The sequence below is a fragment of the Neopsephotus bourkii genome, unplaced genomic scaffold (genome assembly GCF_033783945.1).
Source record: "Neopsephotus bourkii isolate Nb327-2 ecotype Australia unplaced genomic scaffold, CSIRO-AGI_Nbou_v1 NB_1052, whole genome shotgun sequence".
Taxonomy (NCBI): Eukaryota; Metazoa; Chordata; class Aves; order Psittaciformes; family Psittacidae; genus Neopsephotus; species Neopsephotus bourkii.
In genome coordinates, this window is record NW_026901541.1 from 426,224 (window position 1) to 452,881 (window position 26,658).

The 26,658-nt window shown below is 41.8% G+C and overlaps 1 protein-coding gene across 6 annotated transcripts in view; it reads right to left on the minus strand.

Annotated features, from left to right (window-relative positions):
• FARP1 (FERM, ARH/RhoGEF and pleckstrin domain protein 1) overlaps positions 1-26,658 on the minus strand; it is a 220,571-nt gene that overhangs the window by 88,394 nt on the left and 105,519 nt on the right. The window lies entirely within an intron of this gene.

The window sequence follows — 26,658 nt, forward strand, 5'->3', positions numbered from 1 at the left end:
CATTTCAGAAAATGACCAAAATAAAAGCAGATTGTTATCACTCCTTTCTTTGATGGGCTTCAAAACTCCCCAACAGAAAGCAATGGGAGAAACAACTATGCAAATCCACGTGCAAAGAGAGTGGACCATTTGCTGAAGGTGCCTCCATATGGATATCGAGCATGTGGAAGGATGGCTGCACTCTGAACAGCCAGAATTCAATGCCATCAGCTGTCGGTTACCTGAGAGCAGCTGTCTTTTCCCATCCAGGCACATAACCAAAATAGGCAGTGGGTTCCTACAAAACAACAGGACCCCACCTACCCAGCACTGCACTGGTGAGATCACATTTGCCAAAGCACTGAGAAGGACATCATCATTTTTTTCTAGAAGCAGTTTTAACAAGAGATAGAAATCTTATGATAAACCTCAGGTATGAACAGCTACTCCTGTTAAATGTCAGTTGTTCAAAAGACCACAAATATCTGGAGACAAAAGCCAGCAGAAAGTTGCTTAGAATTTACTACTGATCATCTATTATATTAATAACTCATCAGAATGTTGCTCCAATTTTTTTTTCCAAATTATAAGACTTTTTTTGTACCTAATATGAGACTTAATAAATATCCTTCATCTTTGCCTATTTAGAACATGTTTAGGTTATTCATGTTCTCACCAGCCCTCAAGTGAAGTTCTGGGCTAGCATATACACATACTTCAGTCATTGCCATCAAAACTGACTTGCTACCAGCTTCGTCTTTAGAAATTACCTTTCTCCATCATAATTTACTTAGAGAAGTCAGGCAACCCTGTCAGGCTCAGAATATATTTACATAGGGAAAGAACTTCAGCATACAGAAGACCACAATGGCATTGAACCAGTATTACTGCTTGCACACTTCCTTTACTGACCCTTTACTCATTTTTAAACATAATGTCTCCTAATGCTTGACAAAGAACACGCTGTGATTAAAACGGGGAGAGCCATAACCCTAATTTGGCATTAAGGAGCCAATATTATCAGCTCTTGCTTTTTTTACACTGTAAATATTTCTTCAATTGTTGATACCTTCATTTTAGCCTTCATCTCACTGCTACTCTTCTTCTCCCTCTGGATTAAGCAATCTTTAATATGGTATGCTTACTCCTCGTTATCATTAACATTCATGAGGTATTTTGTCTACTGTGCCATTAGGAAACAGGTAAGTGCTTACACAAAAGGTATTACACTTATTAACTGACATCATAAGTGTATTTTAAACAGTCTTCCCAAACTGAATTCAAAAGACCGAACTACTGAAGACAAACATTTCCCAATAAAAGATGTAATTCATACCCATTAAGCACCAACCAGCTATTTCAGGATATCCTGATCTTCAGTGAAATAGTTAAGGAAGGGTTTACATTTCTTTTTGAGCAATGCTGAATATATCTGGATACATTCCCTTGCTGGAGATTTATAATTAAGGTTAGCATTACACTGGGCAATTTTAAAAGCTTGAGAAATCACAAGATCTGTTGAGGTCATTTCTCTGACATCACATGTGGATCCAATAACGAACATAAAATTTCCACAGACCACATGTTTGCTGATGTGCAAAAAGCTATTAATCCTGAAAGCAGTGGAGACGTGAACTTGCCCCGCCAATTGCACTTTGACAAAAGCACGATCACCTCTCTTCCACTCCCCATAATTATGAGCATGAGAGGGCACTATAAAAATTCATTAAACTCCTCGTAACTGCTGGCGACAGTGTCCCCAAATTTTCCTAAATATGCTTTTAACTAAGGCAGTGAATGCATTAAAAGCAGCAGATTTCTGTCAGGGCTAGGCTGTGGGCTCATGCAGAGCGCTCCCACAGCTGCACCGGTGGCCACTGTGGAACTCACCCAACTTCAGCTGTCTAGAAATTATGTGTTTAGTCTAAGCTCATTGTCCAGACAAGAGAGAAGTCCATGCAGTCAGAGAAGAGAGAAGTACTGTGAGAGAAAATTAATCCCATCTGGAGACAGATGTGTCACACACCCAGGGTGAACTGCCTGCTGGGGCACCTCTCATTCCAACTGCGGGAGCCTTTCCCACTCCCTGTGAATCCAGTGTTCAAGCAACTAAAATCAAGTGAGATCAATCTTACTCTGAAACTTCAGCACAGGTAAGATTTTATTGCCTGGTACACTTTTTCCTTGCAATATTCCCATAAGCCTGAGATACAATACACATGGCATTTTTGCTCTGCGGGACAAAGGGCAAACAGAAGAAAGATAAATTCTTATAAAGCTGTATATTTGTTTTAAGCAAGATAAGTCTCAAAAGGGCTAAGAAGACAACAGCAGACAAAGCAGAAATAGAGTAGCATTGAGAATGTATTACGAAAAGAAGAGGTCCCCAAAGCTGACCTACTACAAAGGCTGAGTAACAGCAAAATCCTCCATTTTCTAAATCTGTTGCCCAATACTTACGAACCAGAACTAGAAACAAAATGTAAGTCACGTTGTTTTCTCACAGTAAAAATAACTGCTTCCATTCGGTATCATGTTGAGGCCTATATTGAAAAGGAGGTCCAGTAAATTAGTTACCTAAACAAGAACACTGAGCAGTTTTCTACATCTAGAGCTCTGATGAAACTCAAGACTCAACAACACAACATTCAATAGCACTATCTTGATCAAAAAGAAGGAACTCTGTCTTCTTTCATTCTTCAAGTGATGGTTTTAAGGAGATTCAGAGTCCAACAGTAACCTACTGAACAAGGATTAAATTTTGATGTAGCAGACCCATCCCATTAGGTGTTGAGTTCCTGTGCTGAGGCCCTGTATGTAAGTGGTGATGCTCTTCAGGAACTGAGCATCTTGCAAGGCCAGCTGGCTGGAATGGTTCACAGTATTTCCCAGAGCACATGTGACCCCACAGGCAAAAATTTTGCTAGCAGAAAATTGCTCAGCAACGGTCTTCAAGAGCAATGAAGAAACTCATTTAGGAAAAATGTAAATAAAGTGCTTTATGTGTAGGCTGATGCTTAAGGTCTTAAAATAGATGCCAAAGAATGGAACAACATGCCTGTCTACCAGCCATACTTTTCTAGGTATGAAGAGCTGGCATTATCAATTAAAAGAAACAGTTAAGTAACTGATATACTCAGTCTCTGATTCCAGTATCTCCACACTAATCGATCAATAGGTGATTTGGAATAATACAACTTCTAAAAGCCATTAGCTAGCTATATATTTATATAGTTATATTGAAAATACATGTATGCATGTGTTTTTTTCCTTCACTACTTTGAGTAATAGATTGAAAAATACCACACAGACAACACATGCAGTTATACAAGGAGCAATTTATAGCCCTTTTTTAATGACTGCGTTTGCCAAAGGTAAAGATCTGCTTACTGTGATTTCTAGCAATAGTATACTTTACTAAACAGCCAGTCTTGTATAAGAAAAAAATCCCAGCATAAAACATACACTAACCTTTTATGCTGCTGCTAAGTGGTTTGTGAAATCTGGTTTTGTGATTATATTCAAGATGTTTTGTGCAGTCACTATTAGCCAAATATCCTACAGAGGGGCAGGAGGCACCTTTAAAGTATTCACAATACACTTGAAATGCTACACTGTAAATCATGGTTCCAAGCATCACAGAAGTCCATACATCATAAGCAGATAAATAAGGAAAATCAAGCAAAACCAAGGCTTTGCTTTCTTTGTTAAGAATGTCTGAAGGTGGCCAAAGTTGACAATAAAAACAACCTACATATTCAGATTCATACAGCAGTATGTCTTTAATAAAACTGCACCTCTAAACTCTTATGTATTAATAGAAATAACACTCTAATAACATAATAACACAGTTGCATGCTATGATACCAACAATAATGCTTTAGAAAGAAAAATATCATTCACTGAAATTTTCAACAGGTGTCATAAAAAAGAGACGTGATCCTGCAGTTACACCAATCACTGTGATACTCTGTATAGATCATATACTAATATTTCTGATGGCTTTTACGTGGAAACAATAGGCACTACTCATATAGAATCACAAACCACTGCTACAACACCAAGTATTACATCTTCAAACTATCAATCATCTATACAAAGAGTGATGGAAAATTTCAACCAAAATACTGTGCTCCAACTTGCCTCCAGTACTTACCATTCTGCTTTACTTTTCTGAAGAGTTCCACTTCTATTAAAAAACAGCCCAAAAGTAGACACTGGTCCCTTACAATCATGCACCTTGAACCAGAAACTCTTCATGTCTTCACAATTTCTCATTAGTGATGCAAGAGGATGACTGAGTTGGAATCAATTTGTGAGTGGTTTTCAGCAAACAGTGGGTTGCTCACACTCAGCTACATGCTCTCCTCTCTTGTTTTCCTTTTTTGTAATAATTGCCCTGGTCAGTACACAGCTGGTTTTTAAACATGTGGTCTCTGGCCACAAAGGCAGGAGGTCACTTTGTCCATACCTGGAAGGCTAACCTAAGGTGGCTGTTGCAACCCCAGCTACTGCTCTTCCAACACACGAATGCCCATGAGACAGCACACACATGTGCTCACCAGTCAGGCTGGGGAAAGCCTGTGCCTGTGGCATCAATAGGTAAGGGGCACCAGCCTTCACATCAAAACTCTGCCCAGAAGTTACTTCCTGCTACTGCAAAGCTGTTTTGTGTCCTTAAACCAAGAACAAGCACGGGGAAGGCAAGAGGGTGAGGTTCCTAAGATCCACTGGGGCTTGATGGCAGCCCTCTCCTTGGAAATGCCCCCTATGATCTCACAAGGCCAGGGAAAGGGCCAAAAACATAACTGGAAATGGGTGTTGCACTTCACTTCTGATATGTGTATGTTTTACCTGTAGTCAATGTCATTATAGAAAGGCATATACTATCACAGACAAGCACATTTCAAAATCACACAGAGATAGAAGAGGCAGCTCCTCCCACCCCATAACCCTTTATTTGCAGTTAAAAGTTCATGTCCGGTAGAATAAAAATTAACCTCTATGTCAGGACTGAAACCATACATATTAGATTTCCTCAGCCTCAGAAGCCTATCTTATTGCTTTCTTGACCTTTGTTTATATGGTTAAAACAAACAATAAAACCCTCAACCTTTTAGCCAAGTACCATAACAAAGAGAGAGGACAGCTAAAGCAACAGCTGCTCTGAGTTGAACCAGAGTTTGCCTAATGTGTTTTCCTCTCAAAAATCTGAATGCCTGCAACAACAACAATAAAGCAACTTACTGTAGATTCCCCAGGAGGTGAACAGAAGTCCAAGCAGGAGCTCTGATGAGGAATGCGAGCTAATTTACACTGGTCAGTTTCTGAGCTACCTTCACTTTTTTTGTCTCACAAGAAGGTGAAGCCTAAAAGCAGAGCTCACCACAGGCGTGGCAATAAGCTTTCTAACTAATCCCTGGTGCCCAGACTTATGTAGGTGATAAATTATTTGAAGTGCTGCTGGGTTGTAAGTGGATGTCACCTTGCCGTCCTTTCCCACTTGGGCTGGCAAATCTCAATAGCAGAAGCACCTGAAACTCCTTTCTCTACAGGGTCTAGTGATTCCTACATACCACAGCCTCGTGAAAGTAATGATGTCCCTTCACTGAAAGTGGTGGGGAGAGAAGGAAGCATAAGTGCATTTCAGAGACCCATGCTGAACAAGAGCAGGGAGCTGAACACCAAACAAACTGTATTTGGTGGGAGGCAAAAGAAACAAAATAAAACCAAACATGAACAGTATATTTGAACATTCCTTAGTTTGCCACTCTGTCTTCAAAGCAGTGAGTATTTCAAGGAGGTTGATGTCCCAAAATAAGTTTAAAAAACCCTTGTACCTTTTTGAACAAAACTTCAAATGGACTGCTATTTCCATCCTCTATGGGCAATTCAAAATAGAAGAAACTCACCCAAAAGTAAAACAAATTCTTACAGAAATAATTCAAAATCTGGTAGCCAGTGAGACCAAGATATCCCAAATTAACATATTTCTGACAGAACCAGCAGGACGCTTCCAGAAATGCGGATGAAATCCAGCATGTGGAGCATGTACTACTGTCATTACATAGAGTGATAATCATCCAGAGAAACAAAGCAACACCCCTCCCCACTATTGTTACAGGGTTTTTTGTAAAAACTCAGCAAATCAGTTCCAGAAAATCTGGTACTGTGAACTGGCATGCAATTAACCTAGGTAGAGTCAAACTACACCAGACCGGTGAGCATGGAAAAGCATTCATTTATGTATTGAAATGAATTATCTGTGTAAGATATGACTCTCTAAAACCTTGCAATTACCATTTAGAAAAGTGGTAACACAAGCATCAACTGGTCATCTGGACTTGATGATCTTAAGGGTCTTTTCCAACCTGAATGATTCTATGATTATATTCTATTATCTTTCTTCATTTTGTCATTTTAAACTTGTGCCTTGAAAGTCTTTCACTGTGGGCATTTTATCTGCCAACCACTAGCAATCATAATCCTTTAGGAACCAGATTATCAAAAGGTTGTTTATTAACAGAGAACAAATAACCATGGAAAAGGTATCTCACAGTCAGGCATCTCACCTTCCTTAACCAAAACTGAATTTGAGCCACAGAGGTGAAAGTCTGAGATGGAAGTAAAAGTTTCCATCGAGCTAATCTAGAAACCTAACTGCAAAGAATCAGACATAATGTCCCGTATGTCCACAGACTTTGCTTTAAGTGCATCAAACAAGCCCAGGACACTGAAAAGTTCTAAAGGAAATCTTAGGCAATTGAAGTGCAGGTTTTCAGCATACAAATCACCACCAAGCACCCGAAAATGTCAGCAGAATTTTCTTGTTCTTAGTATACAAGTTTGACAAGTGTGTTCTCAAAGTAAGCCTGAAATTTGAGGTAATATAATCTGCAGTGATCAGCTGGGACAATCTCCAGAAAATGCCTATTCTGTGTGGGCATTTACATCATTTCCACTAACTTTCCATATATCACCAGTTAAACTAGTTACATACTACGTTAGACTATACCAACTAGGAGGTAAGCAGTATACTTTCCCCACTTTATTGTCATACTACCTACCATTAAATCACTTTGCATATTCACTTCTACCTAATCATTAGGATGAGCTGTTACTCAAAAGCATATGCATACTTTTGATTACACTGCGGTGTAACCTTATCTCATTCTAAACTATTCTACTTTTACTTTAAACGAGTCAACATCTAAGCATTACATATAAATACACAAAATCCCTAAAATTTGCTCACATCCAAGATGTGAAAGACAGGCCACTGTATACTGGGGATGGTTTACAAGCTTAAGATAGTTGGAGGCTATACTGATTTAGCACAGTTTCTGTCAGTTTGCAATGATGAAGATGATGTGACCACACCAGCTGGCTGTTGGGAAAGAGAGCAAATAGAGAAATAATACTCAAGAAACATTATACACTCATATCAGGGGAAGCACAATGTTCACACAAGAAGACGTGAGTATTACCCTGGCTATGAATAAGTTTAGACTAGGAATTAGATGAAATTTTATGACCAGTTGATTAATGAGGTTCTGTAAGAGTTTTCCATAGGAAATATACAGGGCAGTAAATGTACATACATTTAAGATGGAGTCAAAATAAATTTTGGATGGAACTCTATGATACAGCTGTTTGAAGTAAGAGAGGACCGTGCTCAGTAACCCAGAAAACCAAGTCCGATCCTATACTCCCAAAGATGACCTCAAGGAAGCAAGCAATGCCAACTCATAGAATCATAGAATCATAGAATAGTTAGGGTTGGAAAGGACCTTAAGATCATCAAGTTCCAACCCCCCCTGCCATGGGTGGGGACACCTCGCTCTAAACCATAGTACCCAAGGCCTTGTCTAACCTGGCCTTGAACACTGCCAGGGATGGAGCATTCACAGCTTCCTTGGGCAACCCATTCCAGTGCCTCACCACCCTCACAGGAAAGAATTTCCTCCTTATATCCAATCTAAACTTCCCCTGTTTAAGTTTTAACCCATTACCCCTTGTCCTATCACTACAGTCCCTAATGAAGAGTCCATCCAAAGCATCCCTATAGGCCCCCTTCAGATGCTGGAAGGCTGCTATGAGGTCTCCACGCAGCCTTCTCCTCTCCAGGCTGAACAGCCCCCAACTTTCTCAGCCTATCACAGTATCACAGTATGTTAGAGATTGGAAGGGACCTCAAAAGATCATCTAGTCCAATCCCCCTGCCGGAGCAGGAACACCTAGATAAGGTTATCTTCATATGGGAGGTGCTCCAGTCCCCTGATCATTCTGGTGGCCCTCCTCTGGACTTGTTCCAACAGATCCATGTCCTTTTTATGTTGAGGACACCAGAACTGGACACAATGCTCCAAGTGAGGTCTCATGAAAGCAGAATAAAGGGGCAGGATCACCTCCTTCGCCCTGCTGGTCATGCTCCTTTTGATGCAGCCCAGGATACGGTTGGCTTTCTGGGCTGCAAGCGAACACTGCCGGCTCATGTTCATTTTCTCATGAACCAACACCCCCAAGTCCTTCTCCGCAGGGCTGCTCTGAATCTCTTCCCTGCCCAGCCTGTAGCTGTGTCTGGGATTGCCCTGACCCAGGTGTAGGATCTTGCACTTGGCATGGTTAAACTTCATGAGGCTGGCATCAGCCCACCTCACAAGCATGTCAAGGTCCCTCTGGATGGCATTCCTTTCCTCCAGCGTATCAACCGAACCACACAGCTTGGTGTCATCGGCAAACTTGCTGAGGGCGTACTCAATCCCACTGGCCATGTCAGCGATGAAGATGTTAAACAAGACCGGTCCCAACACTGATCCCTGAGGGACACCACTCGCTACTGGTCTCCAAATGGACATTGAGCCATTGACCACAACTCTTTGTGTGCGGCCATCCAGCCAGTTCTTTATCCACCAAGTGGTCCATTCATCAAATTGATGTCTCTCCAATTTAGAGACAAGGATGTCATGTGGGACAGTGTTGAATGCTTTACACAAATCCACGTAGATGACACCAACTGCTCTACCGCTGTCCATCAGTTCTGTAGCCCCATCATAGAAGGCCACCAAATTGGTCAGACAGGATTTCCCCTTAGTGAAGCCATGCTGGCTGTCACCAAGCACCTTGTTGTTTTTCATGTGCCTTAGCATGCCTTCCAGGAGAATCTGCTCCAAGATTTTGCCAGGCACAGAGGTGAGACTGACTGGTCTGTAGTTCCCTGGGTCATCCATTTTCCCCTTCTTGAAAATGGGGGTTATATTTCCCTTTTTCCAGTCGTCGGGAACTTCACCTGACTGCCATGATTTTTCAAATATGATGGCCAGCGGCTTAGCAACTTCATTTGCCAGCTCCTTCAGGACCCACGGATGGATTTCATCAGGACCCATGACCTTGTGCACGTTCAGATTTTTAAGATGGTCTTGAACCAGATCCTCTCCTACAGTGGGCCCAAGGTCTTAATTCTTACAGTCCCTGCATCTGCCTTCCAAGACTTGGGTGGTGCAGTCAGAGCCTTTGCCAGTGAAGACCAAGGTAAAGAAATCAATCAGAACCTCAGCCTTCTCCAAATTCTGTGTAGATAGTTCTCCCGAGAGCTTCCTGAGGGGGCCTACGTTCTCCCTAGTCTGTTTTTTATTTGCTATGTACCTGTAGAATCCCTTCCTGTTATCCTTAATATCCCTAGCCAAGTTTAATTCTAACTGGGCCTTAGCTTTCCTAACCTGGTCCCTAGCTTCCCGGACAACATCCCTGTACTCTTCCCAGGCCGCCTGTCCTTGCTTCCACTTTCTATAAGACTCTTTTTTCATTTGAATTTTCCTCAGCAGCTCCTTATCCATCCAAGGAGGTCTCCTGGCCCTCCTGCTGCACTTCCTTCTAGTTGGGATGCAACACTCCTGAGCTTGTAGCAGGTGATCCTTGAAGACCAACCAAGAGTCTTGAGCCCCCCTGCCCTCTAGGGCTATATCCCATGGAACCTTACTAAGCAGGCTCCTGAAGAGGCCAAAGTCTGCTCTCTTGAAGTCTAGGGCAGTGAGCTTGCCGCACACTCTTCTCACTGCCCTAAGGATCTCAAATTCAACCATCTCATGATCGCTGCGTCCAAGGTTTCCCTGGAGTGCCACATTTCCAAGGAGCCCTTCCCTGTTGGTGAGCACGAGGTCAAGCATGGCACCTCTCCTTGTCGGTTCCTCTATTACTTGCAGAAGGAAGTTGTCTTCCACACAATCGAGGAACCTCCTGGATTTTGCCATGAGCATGGAATTTTTCTTCTTTAAGCCCCCATTACTGAGGTTGATGGGGAAATCTGTTTTAAATTTGAAGAGTGAATAAATAAACTGTTAGCCTGGGATTCGAGGAAAAATGCTTTTAAAATATGATCTCTACAAGCTCAAAAACCAGAAGGCAAATAAAAAGAACAAAACATCTGTTACTTCTTAAAATCTTATGGTTTCTAAGCCACTGGGGGCAGGGGGAAGCTGATTCATGATTTCTGAATGCTTAGGTTGACAATTCAAAGAAGTGAAGTGTGAAGGAGTCCAAAACTTAGCACACAAAAGCACTAAGATGCCTAAAAATGGAAGAGTCTAGATGCCTAATTTAAACACTCAACTTCCAAATGAGACTTCTTGAGCTCCACTGCTGCTGCCTTTGAGCAGGAAGCTGCTCTGAGCTTTGACCACAGCCCTCTCTGGTTGCTCAAGAGCACTCCCGCAGCCTGTTGCCCTGGCCACAGTGTTTTTTGTTTTTCAGATAGTTTGAAATCTTACCCCTTGGTTTTGTCCTGACTCATTGCCAGCCACAGTTCCTCCTCCTCTAGAAGCTGGTCATTTCTAAGCAAAAGTCAATGGACCTATTAAGAAAAACCTTTAAAAATGATGCTGATATATGAGGCAAACCATGGACTCGATCCTGTTACTAACAGACTTGTAAAACTACTCATTTTAAAAGCTCCAGCACTTCTCAGGTTTAGGATTGCTTCTTCATCTCAGTTTTTAAAAGACAACCTACCTCTCAAATGTTTACTCACATTGTTTCTGCATATCTGCACTCAAATGATACCAATGTACCACAGTAATATTAAAAATAATTACTTGTTACAATTATAAAATTAATTTTTATTATCACCAGCAGGCTTCTGAAAGCAACTGGTTCAACCTTCACGGCAGGATCAAACACAAGTATAAGGTAGAGGTAGTAAGGATGACTGAGAGTCCTCATTTGCTTTTCAAGAGTCTCAAGCACAGATGGCGGGTCACTGAAGAACTCCTTTCTCCCATTTGCTGTTCTGTCTGCAGTACTTCCATAGCTGCTGTGGCTCTCTGGTCTCATCCCTTCACATTTTTCTGATATTTTTCCAGCTTTAACTGCTCTGACACTTTACATCATCTGCTACCTTTGGCATGACACGTCAAAGAAGCAGGGATCTCTTTTCTAGGGTACAACATCAGGACACAGTTAGACCTTGCCACCACCTTGACAGCCTGAACAAAGGGCACTACTACACTAGCAGCAGCAAGCCCTGCATTATCTACTGATCCAAAGTGCTTTAACAGCTGATAAGATACCTGATGGGAAGTTCAAACCTCCAAACCTCTCTCTCATGACAATGAAATTATGGGTTGAATTTCATGCAATACAGGTGCCACACTGTAAGGTTTGCAGTCAACTCATATTTGGTGAGTTTGGAGGCACTTTGGACTTATATGTGCATAACTGCGTAAGCAAGCACCCCATTACTGTCCAAAGAGAATGTCTGTCTAAATAAGAACAGCAGGTCAGGTACTGACACCAAGCATAGGAACACATGTACTCCAAAAAGAAAAATCAGGTAAGATATTTCAAGCAGCTTTGATAAACAGAGGGAATTAGAAAATACCTTTAAGAAATGGGTTACATACAAGATAACACTTCAATGTGTCCATAGTGAAATAAGCAGCTCTCGTTCTATGCTTCTTTTCAAAGCTGCCAAACCATACCTAAACTCTTCCATCTTTTCCCTATCTTGTGTTAATAGGCAATATGTGTAAGGAGGTAATGAATATCAACCTCTAAACCCTTTCACAAATAACATTCCACTCGGGCACAACCCTGGGCTGTGATCTTCTTCATACCAACGCTAAGTACACTTTATATCAAATTCAGGTTTAGTGAGAAAATACATCCATAACCTCTGGAGCAGGGAGATGAGCTCTTGACTGCAACTGAAGCATTTTCGTCAGCAAGGCCCAGGGCCAAGCCCCCTAACCCTGCTCTCCCTGAGGCCACAAAACCACAGATGAGCATCTAAAAATCTGTTCTGCTGGCTGGTTGCAGCATCCCCAGTCAGCACAAGAAATGACACTTCACTAAAGTACTCTGCTCTTGCTGGTCAACATTTCACATGGCTAACTCCTGAATATTTATCCCTCTCCAGGTGCCTAATCCTCAGCAGGGCAAACCCAAAGCTTCTCAATGAATCTGTAATGCAAAGTTTTTACCTAGAGAAGCAGTAATGAACAGTATCATGTCCGTGAACATAAAGATTTACACATTTATGTTCACCTTTCAGCTCCCCTCTGTATTTTAGATCGTTATAAAAACAGAAAACAAGACTATTTTTCAAATTCTTGTTAGTTAGTGTTTGCTGCTCACTGCTTGTGCATTAGCAAAAGATGCCCATTAGGAACAGTCTGAGACATCTGTTTCCCTCAAGCACTGTGACTGCTATAGCAGAATTGCTGATTTGGACCTTGGAAGCAGTTTCTGACCTTGAATTTACATGAAAAGGTTAAATATTTTAGTGGTAACACAACAATGTTCTATGAGTAATTGTTTTCTATTACCCCAAGGGCCATGATTTTGTTTATAATTACTCAGAAATAACTTTTTCATAACATAAACTCTCTTACTTGAGCACATCTCTACAGCTGCATTAGCCTCTTGTGCCTGCAATCCAGAAGATGAGAATTTTCAAATCACTTTCTGTATTTTTTAAACATTGTTTCTGAATGCACAGTTGGAAGAACTTTACACAAGCAGAACCCCGTCTGTCCTCCTTCCGATCCAAACAGCAAACTACAATACAGCTAGTAGAAGAGATATCTGCTAACATCTTCAAGAAATCCTTAATCTATAATTAATGTCAACAACTGTTAAAGTCTGTAATTCTTGCATCTCACATTCATATTTTAAAGGTACAGTAGTTCTGAGACGCTGGGTATGGAGACAGTTTAAAAATTCATGAAATAGCATTATATTTAACAGCAATATAAATAGCATTGTTTTTCATAAGCTAGAAACTCATTTTTTCTCTAAAATTAAGTAAAAAATTCTTAAGCACTGCTTGCTAAAGTTACAATATCTAACCTTTGAGTTTTACTTCTCTGCTAATCTATGATTGTAATAGTTTCCTTGCTAGTGTTCCTCAACCCACCACAGGCACTGGATGATGCTGTGAATTAATCTTTCTCCATCAAACCTTATATCCAGTAACACATTGATGCACCATGAATTTTAAATGCATGCTATGACTTCCCAAGTCATGCCCACTCACTTTAAAAGGATGCAGTCACATTTAAAAGCAATCGGTTTAGTGCATTTCAATAAATATTCAACTTGCCACTGGCCACTCTTTCAAGCAATGGCAAGTAAAACCTACAGCTCACAAAAATGTTGCTTTGGTTATTAAACCATCACTTTTTCTCCACCTCATCAATTTTCTCCTGATCTCTGCTCAGAATTATGTTGTATATGTAAAATGTCTGCAACTCAAAGTTCTTCAGTAAAGTAATCTTTCTGTCCCTATATGAATCTGTCTACTTCCAATGAAGGCACTCGGATTTACTCACAATGCTTGCAGGACTCAAACTTCTTACAAGAATATCCTGTCACTGACCTCAGATCTCTCCTGCCATCAGTTAAGAGAAGGCAGACACTACAACTCTGCTATGGACAGGGATGCATGAGGAGAGGAATACTCAAATCTCAGTAAAATACAGCTTCTGCACTGAGGTAAGACACACAAAAGGAAAGCACTATATTCCAATAGAAGAGATATCAACATTGTAGCATTTGCTGTTAAACCATCAGAACTGGAAAAATCAACTGGATAAGGCCAGCAGCAGGAAGATTTTTTTACTCTTTAAAATACTCCATCAAAAAAATTTGGAGACAGCAACTCTAGGTAGGCACTATGACTAAGGGAGACTGGGGACAGATGAAAAGGGTCAAGTGTTAGCTTTTCAGTTTGGATTCAGTTTGAATGCAACCATGCTTGCAAGCAAATGCGTAACTAGCACGTACGCAAGCCGTAAAGCCTCCAAACACTCCTACATTTATTTGGATAACTTAAAATATTTTAAGTAGAGAGCACCTCAAAAACATGCCCTGTGCCATAGAAGTAGGTAGTGCCATCTACAGCTGTGTTTGCCAGGCTATTTCCATTGGTAAACACTGTTTTCAGTAACTTAAATTTTTGGTAGGTCATCTTCAACACTAAGTGGATTTTCTTAGGAAAGTTTCAACCCCAGCAGTTTAGGCAAACTACTATAAATGAGATGAGGGAAAAATCTACCTTTTCCTCATCTGAACCAGTCTTGTAAGTATTCCTTTGCAGAGGTTCAGCTGGTATCATGCTTCTAAGAAAGGGATTAAAATCTGAACGAGGAATAGCATGGAACCATGCCAGGAAGAAGCATACTGTTTTAGAAAGTGTAACTGATGGCATAATACACCTGTATCAGAACCTGAATAAGACTGCAGCCTAGGTCCTAGAATGTTCTTATGTTTGAAAGCTCAAGTTAACAACAGGAATATTCTTTGTTCCATTAAAAGTCATCTCAGTCACAGAGAAACTTGCATTAGTAATTCCCAACAGGGACTGCAGTCTGTTGGTATATCCTCTCCTGAACGCCCAGGAGAACTGTACTGGGATGCCCAACACCTGAACAGCTCCACACGACAACTGAAGATCTTTGTGGTAGACAGGCACTCTGAAATTGCTTCTAAAAGCAGAAAAAGACATGAGTTGAAAACTTCCTTATACAATCTGAACACAGAGAGTGCAGTGAACATCATTTCTTTAGCAATATGAGAAAAGAAGACCAAAGTTAACCTTAGCTGTACTGCAGATCAGACCAGGAGGTTTTCCCTTTGTATCCCCCAAGCCCTGTCAGCTCTTAGGCTAGTCTGAAGTCCTGAGGCTTGCTGACCCTGAGGAGAACACATTTTATAAAAAATGCCTTCCTGGGTTCATCTTCATTCAAATCTTCTGCTCCTCTGGACATCAAGAATATTAATTAAACATTATTTTCCTGACAGATTACATCCTGCCCTCAACTTGTAGAAATGTTAATGCTCTTCAGATAGGATTAAATCATCTAGTCGTTTCTTCAGAGTAAACCGATCAAGGTAGTATCTGCCTGCTGTTTGACCAAGATGAAACGATCTCTCAGGAGGAAGATGTTCCTCTCCCTTTGGCAAGATGGCATTCAAATCTGAAGGTGAAACCTTTTCCTGTGCTGAAATACATCTCAAGCATTGGCACTTGACAAGTGTACTCCATCAGAGGGAACAAAGAGCATTACTGACTGCATGCAGTTCATTGCTAGTACTTCTCTGAGAGCAAGCAATGATCATAACTTTGCAGACTCAGAAAATGTGATCCCCAGCACTGGCCTGTGGGGAAACAAAATGGCACACACTACTTGGCAGAACCAAAGCAAAGCAGAAAACGTAGAGGTTCTGAAATGGGCCTCAAGGTTTGCTGTGTTCTTACACCCATGCTGGCGGCAGCATCTCTGAGGAATAGCTGTATTTGTGGCCACTATTACCCCCAGCTTCTTCTCCAGACTGCCTCGATGCACAGTGCCTGTCCATGGTGCACCCAACTGGGCTTGCTGTATGTAACAAGCAAGCTTTCTTCAAATGAGTTGCCCTTTTAACCATGTTATACTGATTTCTTTCTGGTGAAAGAACCCTGCTGCCTTGTGGTGGGGTGACACCATCTGGTAGGTAAACCCCAAACTGGTCACTCTCACCTGAAGACAGGAAGAGATTTATTCATTTATTTCTTAGGCTAGTACTTGGAGTTAAAGATAGAAACATGCAGAGATATAAGACTGGTTTATGTATTAAACTCCCCTTGCTTTTGGAGCAAAGAACAATCTCCAGAAATCTGCAGTATCTTGTATTTGCTGGAAACACAGACCCATATTTCTCTTACATCAAAAGTCCTAAGAATAAGCAAGGTACAGGCCTGTTCAGTCTCATACTCATAGCACGAAAGCTGCAGTTGGCCTCCTGCAGCTCCCCAAGCCATGCTTTTTACACAACAGCAAAACCACGGTTTTCCTTCTTTTCTGCATGGCTGTAGTTTGGACTGTGGCTCCTTCACTGGAAGAGATGCTTTCCAAACAGCATACTCTGTGTTGCCATGTGAAGCTTTTCTTCTGCAATCTCAGTGTGCCCAACACCCTCCCCTGCCTTACTGTATGACTCTCTGACCTGGCTTCTCTCAAACTGCACTTTAGGCAAGTTCATCAGTCTGAAGGGACACTCCAGTGGAGCCCAGAAAAATAATTACAAGCATTCACTTATACTTCAGCTGTGTTTGAAGCACTGCTGCCAAAGTACAGCATCATGATATTTACCACACAAAACCAACTGCATATTCAACTGTGAAAATGTATGACATTTCTGCAGCATTACATGCTACTTCATGAAAGTACATATTTTGCTATGAAGACTGTACTTACAATGGATTCACAAGACATTTTTCCTCCTTTCCCTACTGTTAAAAAAAAAAAAAGGAAGAAAAAAAATCTGCAAAATCTTCATCAACACAAATTCAGCTGATAGGGACTGTAAATTGCTAAATAATCTGAGGACTGCATCTTCTTTCCCTGTTGTTTGTCAACCACACACAGCATAGTATCTGCTTGCACTTCTATTAATTCATCAAGAAAGCTACCACACAAGAGAAACAACTTTCCCATGTTGAAAGCTTGATCATCCATATTCTACAATTACAGGAGGAGGGAAACTGGCAAGGAGCGGCACTTATGATTCTTTGGGCACTGAGCCCTTAAGTGTTCACTAGCGAGCTTTGTGGTATTCAGAATCAAGGAAGCACTTACAGGTTTATTTTCCTTTCCCTTTCAGGCAATCACAGGGTCCCACCATGCCAAGAACAGAATCAGGCACAAGAAGAAAAATCTCATATTCACCTTTATCAATCTCCCATGAATCTTTCTAATGATAAATTTAGCATAACGAACGAGATTTACTTCTTATTCCTCACTCGGCTGTCAAGAGAAAAAAAATTACAGTTCCTGTCAAGTACCTCACTAAGATGTATGAAGGTCACTCAGGTAGGGTGCAAAGAAGCTCATATGCCATGTTATACAAGCAGAAATGAAGAAGATTGACTGGGAAGACTTCCGAGCCCCGATTATGCTGGACTTTTCCTCCCCATAAAAGTACTCAGTACTCCGTATGGCAAAGATGCATAAATATTTAACAAAATTTTGTGAACAGCACATCAGGAGCACTGAAATCTCACCTTCCTTTTGCCTCTGAAAAAAAGGAAGAAGTAACATGTTCCAGAAGGTCACCTGAGTTCATTTCCTTGTAATCTACACCTTTAAAATCAAGAGAATTCTGCTACATCGAATACAAAATTCAGAGTTCAGTCATACCCAGTTTAACCATTTCTTTCTCCATGCTGTTTGAAAAAAAAACACATTAAAATGCACTATTCATTTTAGGGACTGTAAAACGTTGCCAAACACCCCTACTGCCAGCACCCTGGTTCTCCCCTTTCTATCTCACCACCTGATCTCACAACAGCTCGTTAGAGAACCTTCCTCCAGGTTCCCTGGTAGAGGCTGGGAAGAGAGACACAAACACAAGGAAATTCTCCTTTATTATGGCTTAAATACACTTAAGATTGTTCGAGGGGTTGTTTTGAAACCGACACAATAAAAATCAGATTAAAGTAAGAATGAAGGGCTAGTTTAAAGAGACAATTTGGGGGAAATGGAGATGCATACTTTTCACAATTTAAAGCAGACAAGGCTTTTTCAGGTAAGCTCCAGGGATAAAAAGGAAAGTGAATGCCACACACCTGTGGCAAATACTTTCCTTCTGTGTGCTTTGATCAGTCTGCCGGCCTCCCTTGCTGCCCAGCAACTACCACTTCTTTTCTCCTTAATCAAGCCATCAGGGGACAGCTGCCAAGCCCCAGTTCCCCTTCTTCAGTCAAGGGCAGGCACTGCCATTCTCCAGGGGACATTTCTCTGGGCACATCTGCTCTCTGAAGGGACAAAATGACATACACATACACCAGCTTTGCATCCACTTGGTTTTTTTTCTGCTGCACTATTCTTTTGAAACTGGTAAATCGGCATTTTCCACTGCTCCTCAACACCTTCAGCTCTTCTGAAACAGCCGAGACAAAGCACATGGTCTTCCACCCCAGCTGAAAGCTTGGCATCCCCCTTTGGTAAAGTATACCAAGGCCACATCTGAAGTACTGCACCCAGTTCTGGGCTCCCCAGTACAAGAAAAACATGGAGGTGCTGGAGAGGGCCCAGCAGAGGGCCACAAAGGTGATCAGGGGTTTGGAGCATCTCTCTTAGGAGAGGTTGCAGGAGCTGGGGCTGTTTAGACTGGAGAAAACTGAGAGAGGATCTCATTATTATGTATCAGTATCTCAAAGGCAGGTGCCAAGAGGATGGTGCCAGACTTTTTGGTGGTGCCCAGCGTCAGGACAAGGAGCCGTGGGCATAACTAAAACACCTGAATTTTCACCTCACCATGAGGAAGAACTTCTTTACTGTGAGGGTGGCAGAGCACGGAGCAGGCTGCCCAGGAGGGCTGTGGAGCCTCCCTCTCTGAATACATTAAAAACCCACCTGGATGTGTTCCTGTGTGACCCAGTCTAGGTGGCCCTGCCCTGGCGGGGGGGTTGGACTGGACAATCTCTCCAGAGGTCCCTTCCATCCCTAAGGATTCTGTGATTTTCCCTTTCCCCTCAGCTGGCTGGAGCAAAGGCCCCGCAGACACAGTTAAATCAACAACCTGTGCTTACATGCTGTGACCAGCAGCAGCAGCTCCAACTCAAGGACAAGTCACACTTCTCACAACAGTAAGTTAGCAAAGATCAAAAGATGATAAAGAGTTTAACTTTGCCACACTTGTTCTTGCTCACTGAAGCTCATAAGAAGTTACTAAATTATTTATTTGAGAATAAAAAATACCCTTTACATCTGAAGGTGGTAAATGGCCTCATTTCCAATGCTGTTCATTCAATACCCTAATCAGCATCTCAGAGAAATGTATTTATTACCCATTTATTAAAATGAGGTTTCACAGATTTTCCTTCTCAGCTGAGTATTATTCCCACTATGGGGGATTAAGGCACTATTACCCTTTCTTTTCCCACCCTAAAAGCTCTTGCAATTCATTAAACTCCTTATAACTTAATTTGAAAACATAATCATACCTCTTAATTTTGTTCCATCTTTTTTCCCTTCCTGGTTTTACTGCACCTTCTTTCCAGCTAGTGTACCATATTTTTCTGAATGGCTTTGTATTTTCCATTACCCCTGTCCTCCACTACTGCTGCATCTTTTCCACAGCTTGTGCATTTCTATCAATACCGTGGTTTCTGCCCCTTTCTATGTGTTCCCTCTGCAGATCCACCAGGAGACTCTCCCCCACTTCCCCTCTCTTCCCCACATCTCAGCAGGCACAATCCTGATCCATTTGCACTTTCTGAGAAGCAGATAATGCAGGCAACCTAGTGGCTATTCCTACAAAGCAGGCAGCTCCCAGGCAGGATGTTTACCTCTCTCAAAAGCAGCTCTGTGCACATTCCCAGATGGTGTGGATGTCTGGAGGATAAGGTAGCAGAGTGCAGCGCTGACAAGCAGGGGCTGAAGCTTTTGGAAAATCCTGGACCAAAGGATGAGGCAGCACTAGGCCAACCAAAGGACCGCAGCAAGGACATCATATGGCAACAGAAAGATACAGTAAAGGCAAGCCATAAGATCACACAAATCCTGGACCACCCGAGACCTGTGGTGGCCCTCATGGACCTTTCCATGTGAACCCTTCCATGTTCACAACAGCTGAACTCACCAACTCATCCAGCATCACCCCAGCCTCACAGATGCCTTCTCCAGCTGTCTGAAGGAATGCTAAAATCAAGGGCCTAATGGCAATCTAGGTCAGGAGGGCTCTAAGGAAATCCAGTGTAACCTCTGCAAAAACACCACACTGTTCCTGGCAGTGATCTCCTCCACTTTTCTCCTCCTTGATTCTCTCAATAGATTCACACCCAGGTAAGTGAGAACACATACAGTCTTCCTCACACAGTATTTGCCCTTCAGAAACACTGAAAAATACCAGGACATCTACAAAAGAAGGGGTGTAAATTCATAGTTATCCACCATCCAAGATAGTAACAGAAGAAAGCAGCCATGCCTCTCCTCCTCACTTAAAGGAATCACTACAGGGATCCCCTCTGGTGAGCTCTGCCAACTCTTATCCTTTAAAACATATGTCCCAGTGATTTTCATAAAACTATAGAATCTGGAATCATGTACCTAATGCATTGATATTACATTTGGAAATAGAACAGAGTCTAACTTTCACGGTTTCATGGGAAAGATTAAAAGACCAATCCACACACAATCTAAAGATCTCCACAAAAACAGATAAAAAGGAAATTACTTTTCCAGCTTTTTAAGTTTTTAAAGCTTATTTTCCAATGTTTGAATATAGCAGTATCATGTCCTTGAACAGACCATGGGAACCCTGTCTTGCATGCCCTATGACATGCACATACCTGGTCAGGAGTTTCTCTCCACCAGTGCTCAATCATTCCATGTTCCCTACAAGCTCTCTGAAGAAAGAAAGGTCACTCTTTTCACATTTGCTGTAATTCACTCTAGATTTGTCTTCTGAAAAGGATAAGAGTAATAAAGCATGACATACCAGGCTCTTTCCTCACTATCCTCCTCCCACCCTGACTGACTTGCATGTTCTTCATCCATAAACGGATGCCTCTCTTTCACTTTGGGTAGGATCTTACATCTTGGTAAGAGTGAACAGGAAGCTTTCACATGGTGAAACAGAACAGAATTTCTTCCCTAGCCCTTTTCAAACACTGGTTGGACAAAAATGTTTTAGAACGTCCCCTGATTGCTCTTCCCCATAAAATGCACATCAGGTGCAAGCCAGCAGACTGGGAAAAGTCTTTGGTTATCCTACATTAGCTGCACCAGCTCTGAAACTTTCCAACACAATTCAATTTGAATTAAGCCTCAAGATTAAAACCAGTTTCATTGTGCCCTTCAGCACTTGGCCAAGATTTATGCAGAAGCAGAGATAGAGTGGGATGGCACCTTTCAGAATGAGACCTTACTAGGTTCAAACTTTGGTGAACCCTGTTCACATGAGCTAGGCTCAAGCAGCCCAGGAGCTGTGCTGAGACACAATAGCAGCACTGTGTTTTACAGTTCTTAAGCTCCTGTCCACATTTTATACTGCAGCCATTTGATTAATCTTTTGATTTCATAAAGGCATTTCAAAATCTAAGTACTGGACATACACAAGAGTTTACCACAGATCACCTATATATTGCATAATATAACATTATGAATCTGCATTATCTGTCATGGCAAAGTTCCTGCATAAACTCACTGCATATATGCTGGTTTTGATCCAACAAGGAAACAAAGTTAAATAGCCAGGCCAAAGAAAAACTGGGAAGCCTAAACAACACATCTTAAAATCAATAATTACCAAGTGAAACAGCTGCTGCCAAGAAAAGGCTGGGAGGGAGGGTGGCAGGATTCTTTCTTTCCTTGTCCTTTTTTTTATTAACAAGGAAAGAAAAAAACCCTGCTTAGAAAACTGACACCTACATGCAAACGCTGCTTCAAAGCTTTTCGCACAATCTCCCAGGGCAGAACAATAGCAGCTCTGTGCTCATAACCAGCTCAAGCTGTTCCAGGCAGGAAGAGGGTGCCCTCGCCTTTTACAACAAATGTAATTCTCTCTGATGCTTGGGTCAATGAAACTGGGCTCAAGCTCTTGCAAATTCATAGTCCCCAAAACAGGACAATGGGCAGCAAGGAGATGTACCTCCAGTGACAGTGCAGTTAGATGCTTTTAGCAACGTTTGCCTACCCTGGTCCTGCTCAGTTTCTCCAGTACTCAGGCTGGGAAAGAGGCAGAACCACATTTAGAGATAAGGCTGAATTTCAAACCACCCCCTGCTCCTCCAATGTCCTTACTGTGCCTGCAAGCGAGCAGAAGGGCAACAGGTACTCCTTTGTCTTGCTAAGAGGAAGGCATGGACCTGGCATGAGAACTGCCTACCTGTTATAATCCTATAAAAATCAGCTGTCTGCTGTCAGGTCTATTAAAAAAAAAACCTTGAAGTAGGCCAGAGGGTTGGCTTATTCCGTGCAGGCAGCTGGCACAGGATTTAACACACTGCTCACCACAGGCTGCCCCAAGGAGGACTAACCTAAATAAGAACTTATCAGATGCCCCAAGATCAGCATCGATCCATTCAGGACTTTAAGCACCACTCTTGAGCTCTGGGCTCATCTCAGCAACAGAAGTCAAAAAAATCAAACATGCTTCTGTGAAAACCAGTGTGTGTCAACCAGGAAAATAAAGAGGGCAGGGACAACAGCTACAGCAAAGAGCTGAAGGCATTTCTTGTGGTGAACCAGGCGAGCTGCTGTGGCTTCTGCCTGGTTTTATGGCATGACTGGAGAGGTGCTGGTTACCTGACTTGCATGTGGCCAACACTATCACACATCATCAAAATCATGCAAGCATCCCTCTGTGCACCTTGGCAAGTATATTCCCATCCCAGGACTTCTGGTGGAAAAAGGCCAGGGAGAAGACTGCAGGAGTCCATAGTGCCACAGCTATAAAAGTCTTCCAGGACTGTTCCTGTACTACAGTGTAAAGAGAACCGGTGAGAGAAACATACATTCAGAATATTTTTATACAACTTTTGCATTACTGTACAAGTAAAAGAGGTGTAACACTTAATACATGAGGGTCCATGACTTGCATGTTGAAATAGAAAAACTTGCTGAAGGGACAAAAATATCACCAAAATTCTTCTTCCCTAATCTGAAACCCTCAGGGGAACAGAAGAGCTAGGTCAAGTAAATGATTCTAGACACATACCTCTACATCCTGCAATGTAAGTGGAGAATTACAGAGTGACACGAACTGTGAATTACGGTGTGACACTGTCTATGGTAAGGGCTCCTTAAGGGATGTAAGTTTTGACTACCATTTACAGAAAGTGTAAAATGATACAGAAAAAGGGGAAAAAAAAAACCCAACCCCCCCCCCAAACCCCCAAACCAACAACAACAAAACCCAAACAAAAACAAACAAAAAACACCAACAGAAATAATAATGGTTTACCAGAAATATTCTGAAATTACCTCTTCGTCAAAAATCTTGACATCTTCTTTTAGTATGAAAGTAATGAAATCCACTGAATTTGTCACTAAATTTAAAACATTTGCTCCTGACTTACACTCATGCTGCCTACTCTCCATTGGGGTGCTCCTTGCCTCCATATCTCAGGAACAGCAACTGGCAGAAGGGGAAGCAATTCAGCTAAAAACCTAATGGAAAGAAGAAAAAACACCCCACAGGTTGGGCTGCCTGCCAAACGCTCGTGGCTTCTCAGGACAACTAAGCAAACAGCCCTGTTTCTGTTAGGACACCTGCAACAGCAGAAATGTTGTCAAATCCATAAACAGTTACTGACCTGCCAGAACAAATGTCATAAAACAAAATTAAGGCCCATCGTCCAGTTAAAAGGATTTCTGAGAGCAATTTACAATGGCAATCTATACGCTGTTACCCGGGGCAGTGTGTGATTAGCACTGCTCTGTCACAGCTGATCTGGCATCTTACAGTCCTCATCCTGCCTAGGGCTTTATGGGGTGGGGAGCACTTCCACAGGGGGAAGAACCTGTACTCCTGTTAATAAATACCAACTTCCATTTCAAACTCCAACTTCAAAGCGCTGCTTACATCTCCTCGGAAAGAAAAGCTGAGTGATTTCCCTTCAACCGTGCTCATCTGAGGCAAATTTTGCTATCAGTAAGTCAATGTGTAATTACAGTCATCCATCCATAAAAGCTGGGGGTTGAAAGAAAAAAAGGAACATGCCTTATTTCTCAGGCATTAAGTAGAGGACTGGGGATTTTCCAGGAATCCAGAAACCAGAATACAAGACCCATCGAAAACTTCTGGCTGTCATTTCTTCCAGTATGTGTCTGGATCATACATACACATGTGCACGGTACACCACAGCTTTAAACAGTAACAGGGAATTACCAGATCAAGATGACCTTCGCTTCAGTGCTTGCACCACGAGAGGCATGTCAAGTGGTGTGGTTTGGAGTGGGTTCCATTTTTTGGTCTACTTACTCAGGCAGGATCAGCTACTGGATAAACATCAGAGAGATGTTTATCACAGGGACTACTACCTCACTCCTTCAATGGAAAATCAGTTGCCTGAAAACACCAGCAGTTTAGGAAGCAAGACTTCCCTCTTCCTTTGCATTTTAGAGAACCATACCCCTGGCAAACAGTAGCCCTGCTGAAGGCTGATATCCTATTTAGCCAGCCCAGAAACCTGTAAGCAAACCACAAAGGTGAGTAATTAGCTTGTCAGTGTCAAAAAAATCCAAAGGCTACGACCCAGAGAAGATTTCCAGAGGAAGTGACTTCCCAGACATTTACATCACGTGCAGTCCACCGTCACAGCAAAAGCTGCAAAATAAAGGCTGTAAGGCTGAAGTGAGGGAAATTAAAATAAAGAAGAATAGTTTACAACAGAAGTGCCATGAAAAATGTGAGATAGAAGTTGGCCAAGTTTTAATAATTTGAATGTGATAAAGGTAATACTACAAATTATTATTTAACAGGTTGCCCAAAAAAGTGGTAAGTGCTCCAACCCTGGCAGTTCAAGGCCAGGTTGGATGGAGTCTTGGGTGACATGGTTTAGTGTGTGGTGCCCTTGCCCTTGGCAGGGGGGTTGGAACTAGATGATCTTAAGGTCCTTTCCAACCCAAACCATTCTATGATTATTCTGAATTTACCAACAGATAATAAAATCTTCCTATTTCTAAAAGTATTTTCTCTCAGCATGGTAAAAGAAAATATGTGGCCCACCAAGCAAACACCGAGTCATCCAGACTTCTCCAGACTGGAAAAGTGTTTGAGGATGATCTGTACAAAACGTGAAATTCAAGTACATTGATTGATCCCCTGCAGATTTCAACAAAAAAGAAGGGAAAAGCTGAACCAGGAAAGTGAAAACACCTTTATCTTGAATTGAAGAAGCAATTCAAACCAAGTACAAAATCTAATAAAAGCTATTAACAAAATAGAAGGTTTTGTTGTCCAATAGTGACAACAAATGCAAACAAACTGTAAAAGCAGAGCAGATTATTTTAACCATTCACCACATGGGAACTTCCCTAGCATCAGGGGTGAAGGAATATGTGCATCAATTAAATTTCCCCTTATGCTATCAGCCAAGAGCTTGTGATTTCTATTTTCACACAAATCAGAACTTTTCTAGCAGAGAATGTGAAGGAGTCATGACAAGAGAAAGATCAGAGGTACTGGCAGAAATGCAGCCAGAAGGAAAAGAAGATCTCAGAGGCAGATGAAGCAATGGTTGTAAACGGGTGGCATTCTCACCACCATCTCATCTGAAACAACTGCTTACAATTCAGTAATACCCAAACAGCATTCCTGGGAGAGGTGGTGGTATGGGAAAGCCATACACATCACTTCCTTGGCATCTTTTACACCCAATCTACCCTGTGTACGCTTGAAGGTGTTTTGGCTGCTCATCTGGGGAAAACAGTACAGTCTTTACATTAGGGCTCTTTTTAACCCTGCCCAGCATAGCCAGTAATAACAATATTATTTAAAAACCTTGGGTTTCACATAGACTTTGCAAAGTGCTTAGCTCTTTGAAGAGTAAAGTTCACTCACCGAGCCATACTAAGAAAAATAAGAAGCAGCTTAAGAGAATGTCAGCTTGCAAGCTTTAGTAATGCTTGCCGAAGCTGCCATAGGACAGCCTGTCCAGCACTGTAGTTGGGCTTTAAATATTCAAAGCTACATAATTCCAAAGGAAGACAAAATTCCAGGTATCAAACAGCATCGTATCTCAACTGTAAAACTTTCTTTCCTAACATGGAGTCTAGAAAGGACAAAGTAAAACATCCCCTCCAATACAGAAAATTGGTTCTTATCCAAGAGATGGGGTATCTGAGAGATCAAAAGGAAATCTCCCAACGTAAAACATGATCTGCAGACCATGCCACCAGGGCGTATGTAAGTAATGACTTCTTCTGCACACTTTGCATACAGAGAACAAGAACCTGTCCTCAGAAAAGTGTTCCACAGTAACTACATACACAAACTCCTTTACAAACCATGACCTGGAAGCTGAGCGAGGGGAGAGGGAACAACTTCAATACAGAAGTGGAAGAGGTAGCAATATTCTACACTTCCCTCCAAAAGAAACAAAAGCCACTGGAGTGAAGGGGTGGGAGATGGGAAATATTAAAACATGGTACACAGTGCTGGGAAAAGGTGAGAAAACCCTGCTGATTAAAGCCA